Genomic DNA, 23650 nt, shown 5'->3' with positions numbered 1-23650 from the left:
CTTGTGATTAAGAAATAGAAATTCAAATTTATATCACGTAATACATCCTTGAAATATAGTGGGAAAAGCATGAGTTTAACTAGCAGAGGCCTTGATCTGAATGCATGCCTCTTTAGCAGCTTGACCAAATTAACTAGCCCAATAATTTGATTCCCCACAAAAGACCAAAGACAGAATCACTCTGAGCACTTTCTTGAGATACCCATGCTTGTTCCTTCCCTCCTCCCTTTAGTATTTTTTAAAAGGAGGGCTCTTTTATACTGTCCCTCATCCTTACCGCCTTTATCATCCTCACCCAGGGTTAAATGCCACCAATTCTCTGTGCCAGGTGTTGTCATCCGAGAAACATGAAAAATCTCTAACTTGAAGGGGTGTCTTGAGTATTGGAGGTTAAAAATAATACGTGTAAAGCACACAGTGCATTGTCTGCCACATCATTACATGCTCAAGATGCCACATCTGTTATTCTTATTACAGTGGACAGTGGTATTTGCAAACCAAAAATGAGAAAGAGAGAACTTGAAAAGGGACAGGAAAGAAGAGAGTAGTGTTTAGTTGTTTAGTTTCTAAGTGGTTACTTCAGAAACCTTCCAAGAGTGTTTGTGCTTATGCTGTGACCTCAGTAAATGTTCAGTTGGGACAGTGCTATGACACAATCATCATTCACATTTATGCAGCCCTTTGCAGTTTACAAAGCACATCCACATGCATCACTATGTTTGATATACACCCTCTTTCATGGAGATCAAATGTGCTTAATGCTTAGCCCACCGACACAGAGCACTCAGTGGGGAAGCTCAAATTAGGAGTTCTGATTGTAGGTAAACTTCTTTTGCTGTAAACGTGCAGCCTGAAACAGACACCAAATGTCTCCTTTCTAAATTCCTGACAAGGGCCTCTTTCCTGACGGTGTAGGTCACCCAAATGGTTACCTGTAGCTCTTTGAGTCTATTTCAGACTTGTAGCTCCTTGAGTGGCATTGGGTGACATTTCCTGTAACTGTTGTGTGTTGTCAGTCAGCCAGAAGGCTTTAGTTATTTCTTGCTCTTCTGCCCTAACAGAGAGAAGTACTGGTTAATGAACCTGAATTAACACTGTCACATATATATTAAAAATGCATTTGAATCTCTTAGATTAACTTCCTAGCTCAAATTATTTATAGCACATCAAAGCCACCCAAATACTGCCCCTTCTTTTTGAAGGAGTTGGAATTGGCCTTTCTCAATGGTGACCTTGATATTTCTTGCCTGGTTCTGACTAGTTTTTTTGGATAGGGAAAGTATTGCTATTTTAAATAAAAACTGTCTTTGGTTTAGCAAGCTAGTAGAGTGGCATAAATCATCTTAGTGGTGACTTATTCTTTATCATGCAGTTCAAAGTCTTTTCTAGTTCTGTTGGTGATTTCTTCTTTGTACCACGAGATATTTAGGACTCTTTTTCTTGATTTCCAAATATTTGTGAACTTCCTACTTACCTTTTTGCTAATAGTATCCATATTTCTATTCATATTGATGTTTTAGCATAATTCTGTGACAGCCACACAACAAATTCTGGGTGATGTCAGTTACACGAAGGCTTCTGGGACTTGCTTTGCTGGCCAGCACATGTCAATTTTGTAAATGCTCTAGTGCACTTGGAGAAGGAAATGTTTTCTGTTAATTGTTTGTGGGAATATTCTTTGTATATCAGTTCTGTGAAGTTTGTTAATTGTATTCAAATCATCTATTTTTACTGATTTGTTTATATTTTTTTGGTTATTTTGACTGCTTACTGTATTATTTACTGAGAGATGTATGTTTAAATCTCACACTAAAAGTATACATTCACTTCTTTAGTTTTTACTGTATATACTTTGAGGCAGAGTTATTATGTGAATACAAATTTATAATTGTTCCAACTTGGTGAATGTAACTTTATCATCTTTTTCCTTTTTCTCTCCAACTACTTTCAATATTTTTTAATATTTCCCATGTCTCTCCTTAATATTCTGCCATATTTCCTTTATATATTTTTGGTGACCATTTAAGATTATAGACACTGGCTGTCCAAACTAACACTGTATAATACAGCCCCCAAGATAATCCCCTAATATTATCTAATACCCAGCCTATACCTAACTACCCCCAGTTGCCTGTAAGGTGACTTTTACAACTGTGTGGGTTATTGCATTTGACAATGTATGGCTCTTAGTCTTTTTAAATCTAGAATAAGCTAACTTAGTAGATACATTGTTATATCAAGAGCATCATAAGGAAATAAAACCTTTTTTAAAAATCACCCTCAAAATATGTATGAAATACAGTCAGTGTATCTTGTTTGTAATAGAATCTGAAAAATACAACAAAGTAGAAATGAGAAAGTGACAAATACTTTCATATCTTCCACCAATTGCAAGCGTGGCTACTTTTCCAGTATATTCATCTATTCCTATCTATCTACCTACCTAGTTGTCAATATGTCTACATGGTTGAGACTGTTCTATATGATTTTTGCCTTTAATATAGGTAATTTTATATCCCACCTTGCATCTTTTTATTCTTTAAAATTAATATACTTTAAGTGGCTGCATAACATACCATTAAGTGAATGTACATAATTTTGCAAACAATCGTCTTCTGTTGAACATTTAGGATTTTTTCCAATTGTTGGTAATACTTAATGACAATGCAGTAGGTGTTTTTTTCAAAAACCTTAGTCTATTTCACATTACATACTCATTATAGAAGCTGAGAAGTGAAATTTCTGAGTCAAAGGTGTAACCTTCTTTAGCGCTTTCTGGAAGTGTTCCACATGTTTTAAATCCCAGTGTTCCAAAGCTTACTGCACTGGAGTGGATGACCTCCCAGGCACAGCTGGGAGGTCATGTGGTAATTAGTTACCACACACATACAGTGGATACTTGGGTGTCTTTGCCCACCTATTGTAGCAGCTGAAAATGCCAGACCCATTCCCGGGCTCCCTGGAAGCTAGGGTGTGGGCACGGGACTGGGACAGACCAATCAAATTGTCCCCCATCCAACTTAGGGGCAAACACTGCTCATGCAGTGGAAGAACCACCATGGAGGTCCACGTGGGGGCTGTTGTAGCTGCAGCAGCTGTGACAAGACAGCATCTGGGGTACAGGGCTGAGACGGTAGTTCAGGCCTGAGACGGTAGTTCAGGCCATGAGAGCCACCATTTGACAGGATGGCGGCATCGTCCTCACCAGAAGGGCTTGGCCAGCGTTTTGGCTCTGGCCCTGGCTCATGTCTAGTGTCTCTTATTCTTTGCCATTTACTGAGCCTACTTGTCCAGCTTTCCCTGATTTCTGTCGTCTTAAAATTCTTCAATAAATAACTTCTCTATGGAAACCAACCAGAATGTGATTCTGCTGCTTATGAAAAAGAGCTGAACTAAATTTCTCTGCAGGGACTTTCCCCCTGTGAAGAAGGACCTTTTCAGATAGCAGGAGGACCGGCATGATGAGGGAGATCAGGGAGAACAGAGAGGGCTCAGCAAGCCAATCTGTCAGGACTGGGGGTGGGAAGAGACAGGCTGCATTAACTGGGATAGTGTTGGAAACTGAGGATAAGAGCAGCTTGTTAAGAAGGTAACATTTATCATTCTTGGGCACCTGATCTGGCTGTCAGCAGAGGGATTCCAGAACTGATTCAGGAGTCCAGCCCTTGAAAATGTGACTTCAGATGGGTCTGGGAAGGTGACTAGATGTTAAGCCTCCAAATGGCTGGTGAGTCGATCAGGCGTGGTTGGGACTGACTGGATTTAGGGGGCATAGAGGGGCAGTAGCAGATGAAGACATGTGACCTTGATGTAGAAGCTTACAATCACCATGGAAGACCATGCAACCACTTCTGGAAATTCTCTGGCAGTTTCTTCAGAACCAACATTTAATACAACCAAGCAATGTCACTACATATGCGGTCTGCTTTGTGTCTGACCAAAACTAGTATTGCCTCAGCTTATCACCTCTCCCATGGGGAGGGGCTTTGAAAACTTAGATCATTAAAAAAAAAATCAAGAAAACCAAGATGGTAACCACTGCGGATATTTAAAAGAATATTGTCAGCTCTAAAGGCAATCTTTAAAATAACTATTTATTTAGCCTGTGTGCATTTCCAAAGTTATACCAGGGCTTTGCAACAACTATCTTCTTTAAATCTCTCAACAGCCTTGAAAGGTAGGAATTAGTAACCCTGTTTTACAGATGAAAGAACAGGCTGAGAAGTTAATTATCAGATAAGACTGCAAATGAGTGGTAAAATGAAAATTCAAACCCAGAACTGGGTCCCTCTTAAAGTACACGCTTTTTCTGTAGGCAGTGCTTAGGGAGGGTCCAGAGATACTTTAAACAATTTCAGCCTTACTGTTGTCTCCTCAGGAGACTGGCTTAAAGGAAACAATATACATCAGACTATCAATTCTGCCTTTTAAAAGTCACAGTTAACATACAGGAAGCCCATTTGCAAAACAACCCGCAGGATTCTGCCCAAATGCTGTGAAATTTTTGTTGAAGGCCTTAAAAAGAGTGACAAATAATAAAATAGTAGATCTGAATACAACTCAAGTAATAAAACACCTTCATTGATTTTCATATTCAGCAAAAGCATTTTTAATGCTTATAACAAATAAGTAATCCTTACAGTGCTACCTGAGTGGTACATTGAAACATTAGCCTAGATTGTGTGACCGGAAAGATTTTCTCTTTTCTTGCCAAGATACAGAAGAGCAAGAGCATTTGTGAGGGAGCTGCTTTCTGAGCATTCTTTCCACAATTCTTAATGTGTATGTGTCAAGGGGCCACTTACACACACGTCATGCACACACAACACTAGCTAAAAAATCCAATCCTCTAAGATTTTGTTTGCCTAATTGGCATGCCAGCCTTCAGACTGACACTAAAGCCCACATGAAATGAGAAAGTAGGGGCGCAATCCCTTAATCACATGCTTTTCCACTTCCTCCTCAGGACAGGGAGGCAGGGACGGTTGTGTGTGAGATTGGGGGTGCAGCAGGAGGAGGCTGGTGTTTGAGCTGGGGAGGTGGTGAAGATTTCAGATTTTCTTTTTTGAAGTAATAATTGGCCATGTGGGCAGCAGCAGGTGGTAGAGTGGTGGGCAGTAGCTTGGTGGTGGCTGTTCCCCTAGAGCCATTCACAGTGGGATTGTCTGTTTGCTTAGGAGCCAGGCTGGGGGCCTGGGCACGGGGTTGCTAGGCTGATCAAGGCTTAATTTGTCTTCGCTGGCCTTGGGTGGTGCACTGTCCTCTTTACCTCCAATCATTGCCTTGGTGGGAGGGATGGGTAGTAGGTGTCCTTCAATAAAACCAAACCAAACCAGCCAACAAACAAAAATGTTGCTTGCCGAATCCACCCCGAGGGAAGACTCCAGGCTGTTCTGAAGCGGACAGGCCCTGATGTCTCTGCTCTCATTTGAATGTGGGTTCAGTGGTGTAAGGCAAGAAAGAGCTAAGCAGAGGGATCTTCATGCCACCCCTTCCTGCTACACTCGTTTCAGACGTCACGGCTTCTAGGCAGACAGTCCTAAAACGGCCATGCACAGCATGCAAAGTAAACTTGTTTTGTAAAAATAACTCCTTTGATTTCTCGCAGCCTTGGACTTGCTTCATTAAGGCCATGACCATGAGGCACATGTCATCCAGAGCTGTTTGGATGGAGTGGGGACGAGACCACCCATGGCTTCCCAGCTGCACAGCTGGTGGAGCAAAAGGGTCAGGACAAAGGATTTTTAAATATATAACAATAATAATTTTTAAAACGAGAGAAGGAAGACCTCTTTGAAAATCCTTACTGTTTCCCCACTGTCTCCTACAGTGATTGACCTTTCACTAGTTTGGCCCAACACTATGGAGATTTTGTTTTCTCTTTGCTATCAGCCTAATCCTTGAAATTAAACCTGTGGTAAGCCACCTAGCAAGGTTAGTTAAAAGAAAGTTGTTAACAGGGAATTGCCACCAAGTCCTTTAGCTATTATGTATTTTCATGTGTATGCTGCCATGAGTAAGACAATAATATATTGTTTTATGATTCAGGATCCTCTTGGTTGCTGGCAACTAAAACTGAATTTGAGTAGTAGGAAGAGAGGAATTTATTGGGAGGATTTTAAATAACTGAAGGCGGGGTTAAAACTCCAGCTATGGGGAAGAGAAGGAAACAACCAGAAATGTCATACAAAACAAAACTAGAGCCGTGAGCCAACCTGCTAGCAGGATGCTCTCTGCCTTCGTCTCTGCTCTTCCTGGTTGTCTGAGTCATCCTCTCTCATTTTAGATCTTGAATTTCACATACTGTGCATTAACACATCAAAGAGACTTTATTTCTTAATTTCAGATAGAAAAGTCTTGGGGAAGGCCTGAGTTCACCCACGTGCCCCAACCTGGTATAGTCAATTGTGTCTAAGAACTTGGTAGCCCAGCCCCCGTGAACCACATCTTAAGAGTATGCAAAGAACAGTTCCAAGAAGGGAGCTTCTTGGAAGGAGGGGGAGGTTCTAGCCCACCAAAAATAGCAGCAGATACCCACTGCAAACATACATTATATACTTGCACATAGACCTGAGAAATGGTTCTTATCTGATTTGGTCATCTTGAGAACCAAAGTCTTGATAAAAGTTGAAAATCAAAAACCTAAGCCAGATAGGTACACAAGACAAGAACTATAGAATTCATCCACTCATTATTCAGTTTAACTTGGGACTCCAGAAAAAACAGAATTTATCGAGAATGACTGGACTCACACTCTAAAGAAAAGCACGTACATAGTAGTTGACACTCATGTTTACACATCCCATTGTGTAAGGGACATCCATTCTTCTGTTCTCCTCAAGATCCTCCTGAAAGAAGCAGTGACCACTGCAGATTCGTTGGCTTAGGGAATTTTCTGCACTTACTTGAGCTGGGTGCTCTTCTGCACGCTCTCTGTTGTTTTTGTCTGAGCTGAGACGTCCAGATTCACCGCTGGGCTCTTACCTTTCTGAGCGTTGGCTCTGCTAATCCACAAGAGCAACTGTGTTCACTGGGGCCCCCAACCTGAATGTGTGCCATCCACACACAACCTCCACTGGTGTGTGAAGAGCACATGAAGGGACTGTTTCTTTATTCAACTCCATGATGTTATCTCCTGAAAGGTCATGAAACCCTCCTCTCTACCACCCATCTTGCCTGACTCTCCGTGCCACAATATGTTGCCAGCAATCTAGATATTACTGTTCATTAATTCATGCCTAACATGCAGTGGCTTATACTAGGTGTTATTGAATGTCTAAAAATAGGTGCAGAGCCTGGAAGTGAGAAGTGAAACTGCAAAATGGCTGGGTGGAAAAAATGGTGGGACACAGAGCGGGCCTTTTGATATTTTTCCCTGTAGGTATCTTTTACAGATTAAATAAGATTAATATTCTTGGTGAACCAAGGGCAATTAGCCACTTCAGACATTTTAGTTCTGAGCCTATTCCAAAATCGTATTTATTTATTTAATATAACAGGACTTTGCCTTGATTGGGGCCATTCATATAGGATGCTTTGCTTTACAGTTTTCATTCGTAAATTTTTGCATTTTAAATTAGGCAACTAGTTTCAGCCAATATACTTTGATGTACACATAATCATAATTGGGCATCAGACAGTACTAAAACAAACTCCCAAAATGGTATTTAGGAATGTAAGGTTTTATGTTTTCTATTTATAGGAAGAATCTGGGGGAAAGGAGGAGAGTTTGGCTTTATTTTAAAAGCAGTATAATCGAGCATATAATTTAAATGCCAAACTGTCAGCTAGTATTTTTCTAATTTTATTAATAATCTGACACCCAGACCTGGGCAAAGGAAGGTTGCAATATTCCTATCCACAGTAATGACTGAACAACAGACCTTTGTGCTTTTCTTTACTCCTGCTTTCCTGAGACGGCACTCCCCAGTAACAGTCTAGGGCATTGCTTACTCTCATCCTGTTTCCTAGAAACCTGGACAAGGCTTCTTCTAACATTCTGTAAAGATGATTTCACAAATACTTTTATTACTGTGATTTTATTAAATCTTTCTAACAAATCTATGAGGTAAATATCCTAGGCCCATTCATTGCGAATGTCAGGGCTAGGGTATGTATCCATAACTTTTTATTTTAACTCAAGGACCTTTCTCACTTTGTTCATATTTCTCAAATTAAGGTCTGGAGATCCTTGAAGGTCTGCAGTTGAATTCTCAAGGGCCTCCCATTCTCTGCAAGACTTTAATTTTTGTTTTCATTTTGATTGTAATAACAAATGACTATCAACAGATTTTGGTTCCTTTTGTATGATCAACTTAATGGGGAGCTGCATGCGGGTTCGTTTTTGTCTGTGTTTTAGATTTTGTTCTTCCCAGGGTATGCCACTTGAATGGTGGGAGACAAATGATTTGGAAAAAAAAACAAAACAGTCAGTTAATGTGTAAAGGTTGTGTTCTCACCAACTGAAGGCCAACTGACTTCATCACAGTATGTACAAAGAAAGGTTCTGCGTAATTTAAATAGAGACCAGAGGTGGAAGCCTTGAGTCATTGCACAGCACGAGGCTGGCACACTGGACTCAGAAGAGTCTGCACCTTAGCGGGGAGGGCCACACTCAGGGCATAGGGTGGGATGGCTTAACCGCATGTGTCCTATTAAATCAGAATTGTTAATTTGAATTTCACGAGTCCTGCACTTGTTGATCTGCAACTTGGTTTAATTTTACTGTTACTGTGGTATGGGATCCATATGAAAGTATTCCTATGTCTAGCCTTTTCTATGTGAAATTATGATTTGTTTGCTTGTCTTTGGTCTGGTTTTTTACATTAAGATATAAACTGATGGAAAGCAAAGGCTTTGCTTGTCTAATCTTTTGCATGATAGTTGGAGCCTTGGGGATGGAAAGAAATCCAGGGAGACCTTTATAGATCAAGTGCACAAGGCAGTCTAGGATATGACTCCAAGCAAGTTAAGTATTTAAGAAGTGAATAATAGAGGGTGGAGGGAGCTGGCTATGGAGACTAAAGGAACATCTAGTTAGAAAGAAGATTGTAATATCATGAAAGGCAATGAAAGACAGTGTTTCAAGAAGGAGATCATAATCAGTACTATAAACTGCTGCATAGAAGATAAATATAGTAAGCAGCCTCAGCTATGGTGACTTGGAGGAGCATTGGTAACCTTGGGGGAGTGAGAGAGTGGAAACCAGACGGGAGTGGGCAAGTATGAGAGATTTAGACAATGAGGCAGCCAGAGTGAACAGCTCTACTCCTTCGTGAGCCTTGGCAGTGGGAGATCAAAGAGTACGGCTAGAGTTAGACATGGGGTGGAGGGAGCAATGTTTAAGTGGGAGATAGTTGAGCTGATGAGCTAATGCCTAAAGAAAAGATGGAGGATAATGGATGTCACCAAGTCTGTGAGAGGCAAGGGAGATGAAATCAGAAGATGAGAAAAGGTGGGCTCCAGTCAAGTAGGGCACCACTGCTATTATGATAGGAGGGAAAGCAGGATATTTACTCAGTAACTGCAACTGATAAGGAACATGGTCCCCAACCTTGAGAAGCTGCCTCTGGTTGGAGTGGCAAGGTCTTGCAACAAAAAAGAATAACTCAGTCTCTGGTAAGGCTACAGGCAATGAGTGCTGTAGCATTTCAGAGGAGAGCAAGATTAACTCCTGATGCTGAGATCAAGGAAGTGTTCACGAGAAGTGGCATTTGCTTTGGAACTTGAAAACAGAGTGGGATTTTACTAGCCAGAGACATAAGTGGTAAGAGAAAATAAAGAAGGAGAGTGTGTTTCATGTAGAAGGACTGGCATGAACAAAGGATTAAAGTACTGAACTTTAATCACTTTATTCTCCAGCAAAGAAAGAGGGACTTTTTTTTTTTTGGCTCTGTACTCTGATAGAACACAGCAATTTAGAGGAAAAATGAGACCTTAGAGATTTTCCTGTCTAATGTCCTTATTTGTCTAGGAATGAAAACTGAGGTGCAGAAAGATGGAATGACTATCGAAAGTCACAGAACTTCTAAGGGAGAATTGGGCTGTGGCTCACAAATATAGCCTCATTATATATATATTGTAAGGATAGAATATGTCCATTAAAATTGCACTTGATTTTACTGAAGTACATCAAAGGTGCAAGGGAGTAAAGACCAAAAGAACTACAGATTTTTTTAAAAGATAGTCATGGTGATCATAACAATTCTAACAAAGTTTTGTTATGGAGACATTTTATTGCAACCTGCCTTACTGAAGAGATAAGATATATTATGCATTCGATTAACTGTTGATTTCCTACATTCACCATACTTATACTGGTCTCCTATTCCTTGGCCAAATTAAGGCCCAATTGGCCAAAAGAGAATTTGAGAAAGAAGATATATCAACTCCAAGTATGTATTTGTAATAAAGGAGGAGAAGGAATAAGTTTCTGATGGCAGCTGTCACAGATTACCACACAGCAGATTAAAACAACACAAGTGTATTATTGTAGTGTTTTCACGATCAAAAGTCCAACACAGGTCTCACTTGGCTAAAATCAAGGTGGTGTTAGTTATGTTCGTTTCTCAAGACTCTCTAATTTAGAGTATCTATTTCCTGCCTTTTCCAGCTTTTGGAGGCCACCCACATTTGTTAGCTTGTGGCCTCCTTCCTCAGGTTCAAAGCCAGCAACTTTGCACCTCTCTGACCCTTTTCCTATGGTCACTAGGAAGTTAATTTTCTGACTGCAGCCAGGAAAGATGCTCTCTGCTTTTAAGGGCTTGTGCGATTAGATTATGCCCACCCAGATAATCCAGGATTATCTCCTCATTGCAAAATACTTAACCTTAAATCTTAAATTTTATTTTCAAATCAAATCCTTAATCTTAATCTATTAAGTTCCTTTGCCATTTGAAGTAACAAATTTGCAGGTTGCAGGATTGGGATATGGATATATCTGAGTGCAGGGACATTATTTTGCCTACCAGAAGAAGAAGAAAGTAAAAGAAGTATTATGGATTATTAGAAAGATAATTTACAGATAATCAGAAACATCAGAAAAGCAAATGAGTATCAAGGGCCAGCATAAATTCACTAAATTACAGCAAATATCATTTTCTTATTTAACACAGTTACTAGACAAATAAATATGGATAATGTCAGGGACAAATTTACCAGCCTGGTTTTTCTCAGTATATCCTTGGGGAAAGATGAAGGAATGTGTGCGAGATGTCTGTGTAGTAAGCCCTGCTCACAACTCATTAAACAAATGGTGAAAAGTGAAAATGGATATAAACCTGGGTGATGGCCTCCTGATGTGTCACAGAATTTTTTTGTCCTTGGTCCTTTAGTTGCAGGATTATCAGTGACTTGGATGAGGTTTACCAGATCTGCAGGTGACACGGTAGGGTAAAAAGTGAACTGTTATAATAGAATATGAAGTCTTAAATTTCAGGGAGAAATTCAGTTAAATGCAGGATGGATGGTATGAGATTTGGTGTCAGTGTATATGGAAAACAAAAAAGAAAACAATGGATGTGTGTGAAAGTAGAAGGGATATTGCTGGCATCAGTTCATGATTTGGGGGGCACCTGTGTATTGGGTCCTGTGCTGGTGGCTTTACATAGGTCCTGTGTTTTCACTCTCAAAAAAGTAATGAAGAAATAATGATTGTATCTGTTTCAAAGATGAATTCAGGGTTTTGAGCTGTGAAATAACTTGCTCAAGATTACCAGATTACCTATCAAACAAATTTGGGTCTCACTCCAAAGCCCATACAAATGTAACAGAATCACAGAGTGTTTTCAGAAAGCCAAGGACTTGTAGCTGCATTAGTAATACACTGTCCAGGTCATTATAGAACACATCTTGGGGGTATCTTCCAGTTTCGGCTTTTCACATTTAAGAGGGCATTTGACAAACTGGAATGTGCATAGAGGAGTATGATCAGGGTTATGATTAACTTGGACACCAAATCCTGTGAGGAGTGATGGAATAAACTTGGTATATTTTGCCAAAGAGATATGGGTTGGGATGGATGGCACAAAAGTATAATCACTCCTGTGATAATATTGAGTTATAAGAAATACAAATTTGGTCATTCTTATAACCAAATCTGTATTTCCCAGGTATGTTTGGTCTTCATCCACAGTTCCTGAAAACACTGCAGAGCCTTAAAGGTGAAACAGGTGTTTTGTTACGTTAATGAGAAACTTTTGGACCCACACCCAAGGGCAGGGGCTGGAGGCTGAATCAGCCAATGGCCAATAATTTAGCCAATCATGACTATGCAGTGAAGCCCCCACAAAACCCATGAGAAGAGCTCTCTCTCTCACAGTGCTCTGCTTTGCCTGCTTTACTCTTTTGGGTCCTGCTTCTTGGTCAGAGAGAGCCTCCATGCTTGAGTAACCAGAATGCCTCTCCATGCCACTGAGCCAGGCCCCAAGCTCCAGGAGGAGAGAAGCTCCTTTATTTGGGACCTTGCCCTATGTCCCTCCATCTGGCTGTTAACTTGCATCCTTTATGATACCCTTTATTAAACTGGTAAATGGAAATGTTTTCCTGAATTCTGTGAACCGCTTTAGCAAATTATTTAAACCTAAGGGGAAGGTTGTGGGAACCTTCCATCCATAGCCAGTAGGTCAGAAGCACAAAGAACTGCCTGGGGTTGTGATGGAAGTCTGGAGTCGTGGGTGGAAAGCAGTCTTATAGGACAGAGCCTTTAACCTGGGAATCTGGTGCTATCTCTGGGCAGATAGCATCAGAATTGAGTTCAGTCCTCCAACACCCTGCTGGTGCTCAAGAATTGCTTGGTGTAAGTATGTGAGGGAAGACCCCCTCCCACATTTTTACACACACTGGAATCGGGCCGGAGAACCTGAATGGAGTTATACTACTATTACTGCTGTGTATAATATTGTTAATGTTCTACATATATGTAGGGAAAAAATACACCATCACATCTGGTGTCAGAGATGTTACAACTCCCTGAAAATATTCCAAGATAGGATGGAGTTTTCTCTTCTGGATGTCATGTGCAGGCAGGTTTTGGTTCAAGAGAACTTGATAATGATTTATGTCATGAGGTCAGCATTCAAGGACAGGCTTGCTGTGAGTTCCTTGGAAGTAGCAACCAAAGTGCCTTCATCTTTGGAGTTAAGTGATGCTTGGCATGGATAGGTGCTCAATTTGTGTCTGTTGAATGTATTAACAGGTGGCTTTGTCAGGACATCAAACAAGAAATTAGTGCATTGAGAATCAAGTTAGAAGAGATGAACTCTAGGGTTATTTCCAAGTTTGGGACTTTTTATTTTATTTGATTTAGATTGTTGACTTGAGACAAGCAAGGCAAGCAACCAGTGGGCCTGCTGCCTTTCTTTGCCTAATTGGTAAGCCAGTAGAAAGTTCTAATGGCCTGATTAATACTAAGTTCTAATGACCTGAATATCAAGGTCAAAAGTATTTTATATTTGTAAGACAAATAGGTCTCTTTGTAAGCATGCTGACATTTTAATTGTTCTTGAGGTCCCTCCATAATTTTTCTGCCTTCATTTTGTCAGGATTGACTGGATATATCATAAAAAAACAAACTAAATTTGTATCTAGCCATTTTCTGTAAACAAGCTAGCAATATAAGGGTCCTGAGAGGTTGTAGCTACAATAGCCATCTTGAATCAAGTGGAATTGGTTTAGAGCAATTATTTACAAAGTGAGTCATAAACTGTGGAGTGGTAAGGTGACTGAAAGGACACACACGCATGGAAAGAGATAACGCCAAACTAGGGCAGTAGGCAGTGGCCTAGATTATATATCTGAAGAGCTATGAAAGGCTGTTGTCCAGCTTTAATGTCTTCAAAAATAATGCTGAGGCCAGACATGTATGTCAAAAACCCATCCTTAATAGAACAAGATGTAAGCATTGTTAACCTAAGGTTCCAGTGGAATAGAGAGCTGAATATGCCCAACATTCCTGCATTTCTTTTGCTCCATTTTGATGCCCAGCTATTGGACTCAAATGGGGTGGATGTCACTGAGTTGGCTAGAGTGCAGTGCTTTTTGATCTACTCCCCCCCACCCACCAGAACTTTAAACCTAGTTATTTGTAACTCCTTTCATTATTAAGTCTTACAAAGTTCATTATAATATGAGGCCATGTCACCATCGATACAAGTGACTACAAGTGATTCAAGTACACAGTTATTTAGCCCTTGGAAGATGCCCCATTGAGATTTAATTTGGGGGATTCCTATGTTACCTAGTCATCCTAGCTAACAATCACTTACTCATTTGTCTTAGGCACATGAAATGTCCACAATTAGAGTTACTCCTTTAGTTTTCAGGGAACACAGGTAGGAAAGGTAATTGATAAAATCATTTGGATAGAGTTAGTTTATCAGATGAGTTTGCCTATCTTTTCTTTCCTAGGATCCCCTGTGTAGCACTCAACATCTCTTTAGGAGACAGACAGCATATTGAAGCTGGGTGGTTGAGGAGAGTTTAATGAAGAGGCTATTTACAGTGTGTATATGGTTTAGGAACAGCCCCAGCTAATGACACTGGGGCTTCATTACCTCATGTAGGTCTGACAGAGTGAGGGGCAGTTACTGGAACCTGGAGACATAGTTGTGTGAAGAGGCTAACTTTCAGTTTGGTAGAGGGATTAAGTGGGGAGCAAGCTGGAGAATAAATATCCAGATTTGACTCTCCTCTCTCCTGTCTACTGCTGGTCTCCCACATTAACTAAACCCAAACAAAACTGGAGGGCAAGGAAGCCCATTGGTTTCATCCACACAGGTCAGGCTCTTGAGGCAGGGTGGAGGGTGGATCTGGAGGGGCCAAAGGAAGGGATCCAGCCCAATCTGTATAGCAGAGTTGGTGTTCCCAGGGCATCGTACTGGACCTCCTTCCTACATTCACTACTTCTGAGGACCATCCCAGTGGTCCCTACTCCTCCCTTCACCTGTACACTGATGTCCAAATAACTCCACCTCAGTGGCCCTGCAACTTTTCACCCTCACCATGTCCTGAATAAACTCATCACACTCAGCACCTTTATGCCCCTTACACACCTGCTCCTTCTTTTGTGTTCTATCATGAATACAAAATCTTCTGGTAGAGAGAAGTAAGGATAGATTGATAGAATTGTAAAATAAGGTACTTAGCTTATAGTAAGGGTAAGGGTGGTGGAAAAAAAACTCCTTGGAGAAATTAACAACTAAATTTAGACCTGAAGGATTCATAAGAGTTAATAAGGTAAAGGAAGGAGAGGTGGAGAGACAGGGAAAGATATCTCAGGCCATAAGGGCAACCTAGTGCATATTCTAAAAGCAAGAAAGAGCATAAAGAACTGGAAGAATTTGAAGTAACATAGTATGGGTGAAGCAGAAAGCATGAAATCAGTGGTCAGATGATGAAGAGTTTTGCTAAGCACTTTGGACTTCATCTCGAAAATTATGGAGACTCCTAGGGGACTTTAAGCTGAGGCTTGGCATGATAATTTGTGTTTTGGAAGGATTACTCTTGCAGTCGTTTGGCAAATGGATTTGGAAGAGGCAAAACTGGAGGCATATTAGCCAGTTGTTAAGAGCTTTCAGTGAACTCAGGAATGATCCAAAATATATTAAAATGGGATTATTTTTAGAGTAGACTGAAGGATTGAACTTGAAGGGTAAAGGAGAGAAAAGAATCAAGACTGATGCCTAGGACTCTGGCCTGGGCAACTGTATGGACAGTGCTAATATTCACCAAGGAGGGAATTCAGAATGATGAGGCAGAGAAAGGTCGGGTAAGGAACTTGATTTACACACACTGAGTTTGTGATTCTTATGGGCCATTCAAGTGGACAGGTAGAGTTGGATATTATCTAGATTTTGAATTACAGCAAGAGATGAGGTTTCTCAAGGCATGCCTATTGAATGAAAATAGGCTCTTTGAAGGACCAACATGTAAAGCTTATCAGATGAAAGAAAGAACATGTGTTCAAAGAGGAGGAAAACTCTATCTCCATTATCTACTAGAACAAGGTCAAGCTTCTAAATTGTAACTTTTCTCTCCCACTTTATCTCATGCCAATCCCCAATTCACACTTTAAGTTCTATTAGTTCTCTTAAATTCAATTAGTACCAAGCTGCTGGTAGTTCTCAAGCATATCTGGGTCTCTACTCCTTGCATATCTATCTGCCGTTTGCATGTGTTTTCTTTCTTTACCTATAATACCTGTTTCCCCTTCTTTATCTGGTTACAGCCTAATTAGATTTCAAACGTCATCTCAACAACTGCTCTGGGAAGACTTGAGTCCTCTTGGTTGAGCTAGATGTCCCTCCTTACTTCCCATAGTTTTTGTTTATCTAGCCTGGCACTTATCCCATGGTATTGAAATCATCTGTCTACCTATTTTATAATACAGATTGCTCCATTAGTTCAAGAGCTAACTGTGTTGCAGGTTGGATTCCCCAGGCAGCAGAATCTGGGATGGAGTTCAGTGTACAAGAAGTTTATTTAGGAGTGGCCTTGGGATCGACACCTGTAGAAAAGATAAGGAAGCAGGAAGGGGCTGGGGAAGGAGACAAGCCCTGATGCAAACCCAATTGCCCAGCGCAATACCATAAAGAGCTCTGAAGCTAGAATGGCCCTTTCAGAGTTCCGAACTACAGTGGGATGGCCAGGCATCCCCTACCCGATTGGTCATTGGATGTGAGCCACCCCAAGAAGGGGCATAACATTGGGCGAGACAGCTCTGCAGCTGAAAAAAATCCCAGAGAGGTTGACAGCTGAAGGCTATCTGCTGACACTCCCCTCAGCTGACACAGCACATCCTTTCCTAAAGGGGGATGGAGCAATGCACTGCAATGTCTGCCACATACCAGATATTTTTCTTTGCATTCCTAGGACCTGCTGTACTATATGTCAGATGCACACTATGAGCTGGAGCTGAACTGTAGTTGTTGTCTTCAGACAGTCTTGTGATCTCTATCTCTCCAGACATACACCCTCCCTTTTCACTAATGAATGGAACCCTACCTGCTATATACTTACTTGTAGTTCTTTGAGTTTGTCACCTGTTAGTTATTAGTGAATGTTTATTTAACTGAACAAAAATTAGTATCACTGCATACATTTCTCAAGAACATTCATATACATTATTTAACATTTTAAAACAACCCTGAAAGTTAGATATAATGATTACCCCCACTTTACAGATGAAGAAACTGAGTCCCAGAGTGGCTCAGTGATTTTCCCAAGGTATCTAGCCAAGAAGTGGTAGGATTATGACTTACATCAAGTGTTCTGATTTAAAACCTCATGCTCCTCCACTGTGGCACCCAAGGGTATTGGAATGTTACTTCTGGAAGATGACTGAGTGCATATAGGTCTTGACTAGTTTAAAGCTAGATGAGAAATTTGAGGAAATATCTGAACAGAACCAAAAATATGCAAGGAGAAAGAAACTAGAAAAGTTCTAAGTTAGCAGCAAGGACTGGAAAGGGAAACTATTTTTTTATGATCTTTTTTTCTCAGATGGTTTCAAAGGAGTAAAAACAAAGCTGCAAGGGAAGGTAGGAGACAAGACAAGGCTGATGAACAAAGAGGAGAGCAGTGTAGGAAAATAGCAATATTTCATACAGGGCCACACACACACTGAAAATGTGTCAGCAGTGTGAGGTCATTATTAACCACCAAGGATAAGACTGAAATAGATTGTTAAATAAGAGACAATATTGCCAAGGCTGAATTGTTTGCCTGCCCCAAAAGGACAAAATTCTGAGAGGTAGGATGAAAGAAAATGTATTCCATTGACTATAAAATAGAATATAATGGCTACAATGTCAGATGTGCAGTAGAACTTTTTTTTGTTACATTAAACTTGGCTAATCAAAAGACTTTGAAAGTAATTTTTTTCTTCTTAACATAATTTTAAATAAAATATTTTGGTTTTTAAAAAGAAACTTGCTTTTTATTAAAAGCTGAGAGATAAAATTCTTTTATTCATCTAAAAAAATTTAAGTTTAATTTTTATAATTACAGAATACTTGTTTCAGACAGGAGAGACTGAAGGGCAAATTCAGGATGTATTTTACAGGTAGAACTAGACAGGTGATAAATTCGATATGGGATGTGAGGGCAAGGGAAGAATATAAATGACACCAACAATTTAGGCCTGGGTCCAAATTAATGGAAACTGAGATGCAAATAAGCATGACAGAAAGAGCAACACACATGGTAAATATCTGGATAAATAGGATATTATTTCCCTCTTAATTCTTTAAAATACTTGTGACTATCAAAGACAAAAATTCTAACACTGTTTTAATCAGATTTTCAGTGTCAGTAGATGTAGTATGTATGACAATTGCAACATAACAGGGGAGAGTAAAGGGACCTATATGGTTATAAGATTTCTGAATTTCACTTGAAGTGGTAATATGTGAACTCTAAGTAAGCTGAAAAGGTACAGGTTTTGTAATCCCTAAGACAAATTCTAAAATATTTATACAAAAAGGTATAATAAAAAGCCATAGATAAAATACAAAAAATATATTTTAAATCCAGTAAAAGGCAGAAAAAGAGAGACAACAGAACAGAAACATGGACAGGTCAAACAGAAAACAAATGTTAGACCTAAATCTAAAATACCAATAATTTAATTAAATGTAAGTCTTCTAAACACATCAATTAAAAGACATGACATAGTTTTTAAAAAATTGCAGGCCCATCTCACTTTAAATGTAATATAGACAGGTCAAAACAAAGTGATGCAAACAAATATACAATATAAATATTAATAAAAAGAAAGCTGAAGAGTCTTTATTATCAGACATAGATTTCAGAAGAAAATAACAGGGACATTGCATACTGATAAAAAACATAAATTCACCAAGACGATATAACAATCATAAATATATATGCACCCAAAAACAGAGCTTCAAAGTACATGATAAAAATTGATAAAGTTGAGTAGAGTAATATACAAATCTGTTGTATTCAGAGATCTCAAAACTCAACAGAACAAGTAGACAGAAAACCAGCAGGTATATAGAAGATGTGAAAAACTCTCAACTATTTGACATTTATAGAACTCTCTACACAACAGCAGCAGAATGCATATTCTTCTCCAGTACACATGGAACATTTACCAAGAATGGGCCATAAAACAAACTTTAACGAGTTAAAAAATATTGAAACCATCCAAAGTATGTTTGCTGATAACAGAATTAAACTACAATAATAGCAAGACAGTTTGGAATTAAAAATACACTTCAAAATAATTCATGGGTAAAGAAACCACCATAAAATTATGTCAGGAATGAAGGAGAGGATGTCACTACACACCCTATAGTTTCAGGTACAGAGAATGCTATGAACAACTCTATGTCCATAAATGTGACAACTTAGATGAAATGTATCAATTCCTTGAAAAACTACACAACTCAGAAAGAAAGAAATTACCTGAATAATTCTACTTCTATGAAAGAAATGCAATGTGTAGTTACAAACCTTCTCACAAAGAAAATCCATACCCAAGTCATTTAACTGGTGATTTCTACCAAACATTTATAGAAGAAATTATACCATATCTACACAATTTCTTAAAGAAAATAAAAGCACAGAGTACTTTCCAAGCCACTTTATGAAGCCAGCATTACCTTATACAAAACAAAGTTAGTGCAAGAAAACTATAGACCCTCATGAAGTAGATGCCAAAATTCCTCAACAGGGTATTCACTAATATATACAAACTGAATTCAGTAATATATACATATGTAATACATCACAAGCAAGTAAGGTTTATCCTGAGGATGCAAGGTTGTTTTAACGTTCAATAAACAGGTCAGTGTAATTTATTACATTAATAGACAAGAAAAACCGCTTGATCATTTCAATAGTTGTAGAAAAAATTTTTGATAAATTAACAAATTCAACACACACCCATGATAAAATTCTGAGCACTGTAGGAATGAAAGGGAACTTCTTTTACATGATTAAGGACATCCACAAACACCTGTATCTTCACCATACTTAATAATGAAAGATAATGTTTTCTCCTAGAAGTAGGAACAAGGCATTCCTTGCTCTATCATTCCAACTCAATGCTCTTATCAATGCTCTATCATGCCTACTCAATATTCATAATGAAAGGGTTTCAGATTAGAAGGGAAAACTTTCTAGATGACATTATTGCCTAAATAGATCTCAAAGAATCTACAAAAATGCTCCTAGAAATTAAAAGTGAGTTTGATAAGGTCTTAAGCTATGGGATTAAAATAAAAAAAGCAATTGTATTCCTATATAATAACAAGAAATAATTAGAAATCAAAATTGAAAGTCAGTACCATTTACAATACATACATACACAAATAAAATTATCAGGACCCTGTATATTGGAAGCCACAAAACACTGATGAAATAAAAAGACCATGATCATGGATTGGAAGATTCAATAAAGATAAGATGTCAGTTCTCCCCTGGTTTGATCTATATATTTGATGCAATTCCAATAAACATCCCAACAGATGTATTTGTATATACTGGAAAACTGATTTTAAAAGTTTTATGGAAAGGCAAAGTAGAACATTCAATAAAATTTTTGAAAATGAACAAAGATAAAAGACTTATACTACCTGATATCAAGACTAACTATAAAGCTACTACCATCAAGACAATGAGATTGATGAAAATATAGACACATAGATCAATGGAGTGGAACAGAGATTTTAGAAATGGACTCAAAAAATTATGGTCAGTTAATTTTTGATAAAGATACAAAAGCAGTTCCATGGAAAAAGGATAGTTATTTCAAAAAATGGTGCTAGAACAACTGGACATCCATGTGCATTAAGAAAGAACCTTGACCTATACTTGACATTTTATACAAAACTAACTCAAAATGGATAATAAAACTAAGTGCAAAACATAATGCTATAAAGTTTCTGAAGAAAACCTAGGAAAAAGTCTCCATGGCCTTGAGTTAAGTAGGAAATTCTTAAATAAGACACTACAAGCAAGATTTATATGAGAAAAATCAGACTATTACAACTAAAGATATTTGCATTGTCAAAGTTGCTATTAAGAAATGAAAAGATAAATTACAGGCTGGGAGAAAATATTTGACACAAGCCTTATACTTAGAATGTATAAAGAACTTTCCAAAATCAAAATGAAGAAAATACTCCAATTTTTTAAAAGGCAAAAAATTTCAAGAGACACTTGATCAAAGGAGACAGAAGGCAAGTAAGTGCATGGAAAGTTTCTCAACTTCATTAGGCATTAGTCTCTAGTGAAAGACAAAATCACAAGATAAACTACATACCTATTATAATGAATTACTAATATTAAAAACAAACAACTGACAGTGCCAAGTCTTAATGAAATTGTGGAACAACTGGAATTCTCATACATTGCTTTAAGAATGCAAACTGATTTTAAACTCATATGGAAAGGCAAAGTAGCCACTCTGAAAAACAGGTTGACAGTGTCTTTTAAAATTAGATGTATATTTACCACATGATCTACTTATCCCATTCCTTGGTATTCACCCTGGAGAACTGCAGACATGTTCCCACAAAAACCTGTAGAAAAATGTGAATAGCAGCTTTATTCAAAATGGCCCAAATCTGAAACAAGCCAAATGTCCTTTAATGACTGACAGGATAAATCAAATTGTGGTACATTCATGAAATTGAATACTATTCAGCAAGGAATAGTGAACTCTTCGATACATGGAACAATGTAGATGAATCTCAAAGCCATTCTGCTAAGTGGAAGAAGCCAAATTCAAAAGTTACATACTATGTTATTCCATTTACGGTCATTCTGTGTAACAAATCAGTAGTTTTCCAGGACAGTGGTGGAGTGTTTGAGTAAAAACAGCCAGCCTGGAGTAATTTGAGTGGTGATAGAACTGTCCTTGTTATCTTGATTATGGTAGTGGTTATATGACTCTCTGCACTTGTCAAAACTCTTAGAATTGCACACAAAAAGTCTGAAGTTTATTGTATGTAAATTAAAAAATAATTTTTTTAAGGTAACAATATGGCTTCACACAAATGCAGTACGTTGCGGGTAGAGGATCTGTCCTCTGTGCCCCTCCCCCCAGAGGGACTTCCTACTAATACTGAACGTCAGGTTTCAGGTGTTTCTTTCTGACAGGAAAAATTATTCTGGGTTGTTGATTTATTTCAGTGCAATATAATGGTTACAAATTAGCCAGGTTGGGAGTGAGATGGATATTCTTTTGTGGCAATTAAGGAAATTGACAAAGACACATACATTCCACCAATTTCAAACTGTACGTGGAATGTATAAATACCTTTGAGTAAGAGTTAAATTTTGCTACCTAAGTACTTTTGGGTTTGTTCTTGTATGCAAGTGAATATAGAAGTAGTCAAGTCTTCACAATTCCACCCCATGGAGTAAGGATGACTAATAACTGGCATGTGTTCCACATCATTCCCACACCTGTGTTTGCAGTGCCAGGATCCTTTTTAACATAGTGCTGTCGGCAGCCAAAAGCAGTCACTCAGTGTATTAGTTTACTAGGGCTGCCGTAACAAAGTACCACTGACTGCATGGCTTACGCAGCAGAAATTCCTTTCTCACAGTTCTGGAGAGTGGAAGTCCAAGATCAAGGTGTCGGCATGTGTGGTTCTTTCTGAGGCCTCTCACCTTGGCTTGCATGTGGCTGTCTTCTTGCTGTCTTCACGTGGTCTTTCATCTGTGCAGGCACCTCCCTGGTGTCTCTTTTGCATGTTCAAATTTCCTCTAATAAGGACACCAGTTGGAGAGGATTAGGCCCACACTAATGACCTCATTTTAGTTTAATCATCCCTTTGAAGACCTTGTCTCCAAATACAGTCACATTTGGAGATACTAGTGGGTAGGGCCTCAACATAAGGGGTTTTTGGAGAGATGCAATTCAGCCTGTTTTACTCAGCCATAATCTGCTATCTCTCCTAAAGAGTATGAAGGCAATAGTTTTACCCAGGAATAATTTAAAGTGAGTAAAAAGATTTTTTTTTTAACTGAAAATGTTTGCTACCCCTGGACCAGAGTACACTGCTTTGAGAATGAAATTCTATTGCATCATGCCATCTTGAGGCAGCCTCCTGAGGTCTTGGGCAGCACGCCCCACCCCTCAAGGGTAGAGCACGATCATCTGGAAATGGTTTCTCCAGGGAATCTGTCGAGGCTTCACTGCCACTCTAGAGTCAACCAAAGCCAGAGCCACCGTGGGGCTGCCCCCAAACACTGAGTCAGTGTCACTGCGCTAGGAGTATTCCTCTACCTCCTTAGTCTGGAGGGAAGTCAAGATTGTAAAACCTGAAGAATTTGAGCCACAGTGATCCTATCTCACTGGGAAATACGGCAAACCCATTTGCACACACAGAGATTAGAAGAGTATTTCATAACATTCTTCCGTTAACAGCTCTCATCCCTGAGAGCAACAATAACCTTTATCACTTAAGATAGTACCCGCACTCACAGACTGAAAGCTAGGAATGGTCCCAGTGTTCTATATGTAAGATACAAGGAAACTGCATTGAGAAAAGTGGCAGGAACAGTTAAGGGCTGCAGATGGGCATTTAGCAAAGAAACATATGCATGTATTTCTCAAGGATTGTTGAACTGGAATATTCTTAAGGATTGGTGAAAACATATAATAATTGCTGAA

Source organism: Manis javanica, chromosome 2, assembly GCF_040802235.1.
Source record: "Manis javanica isolate MJ-LG chromosome 2, MJ_LKY, whole genome shotgun sequence".
NCBI lineage: Eukaryota > Metazoa > Chordata > Mammalia > Pholidota > Manidae > Manis > Manis javanica.
The sequence above is the reverse complement of the archived record's forward strand: the minus strand, read 5'-3'. Positions refer to the sequence as shown.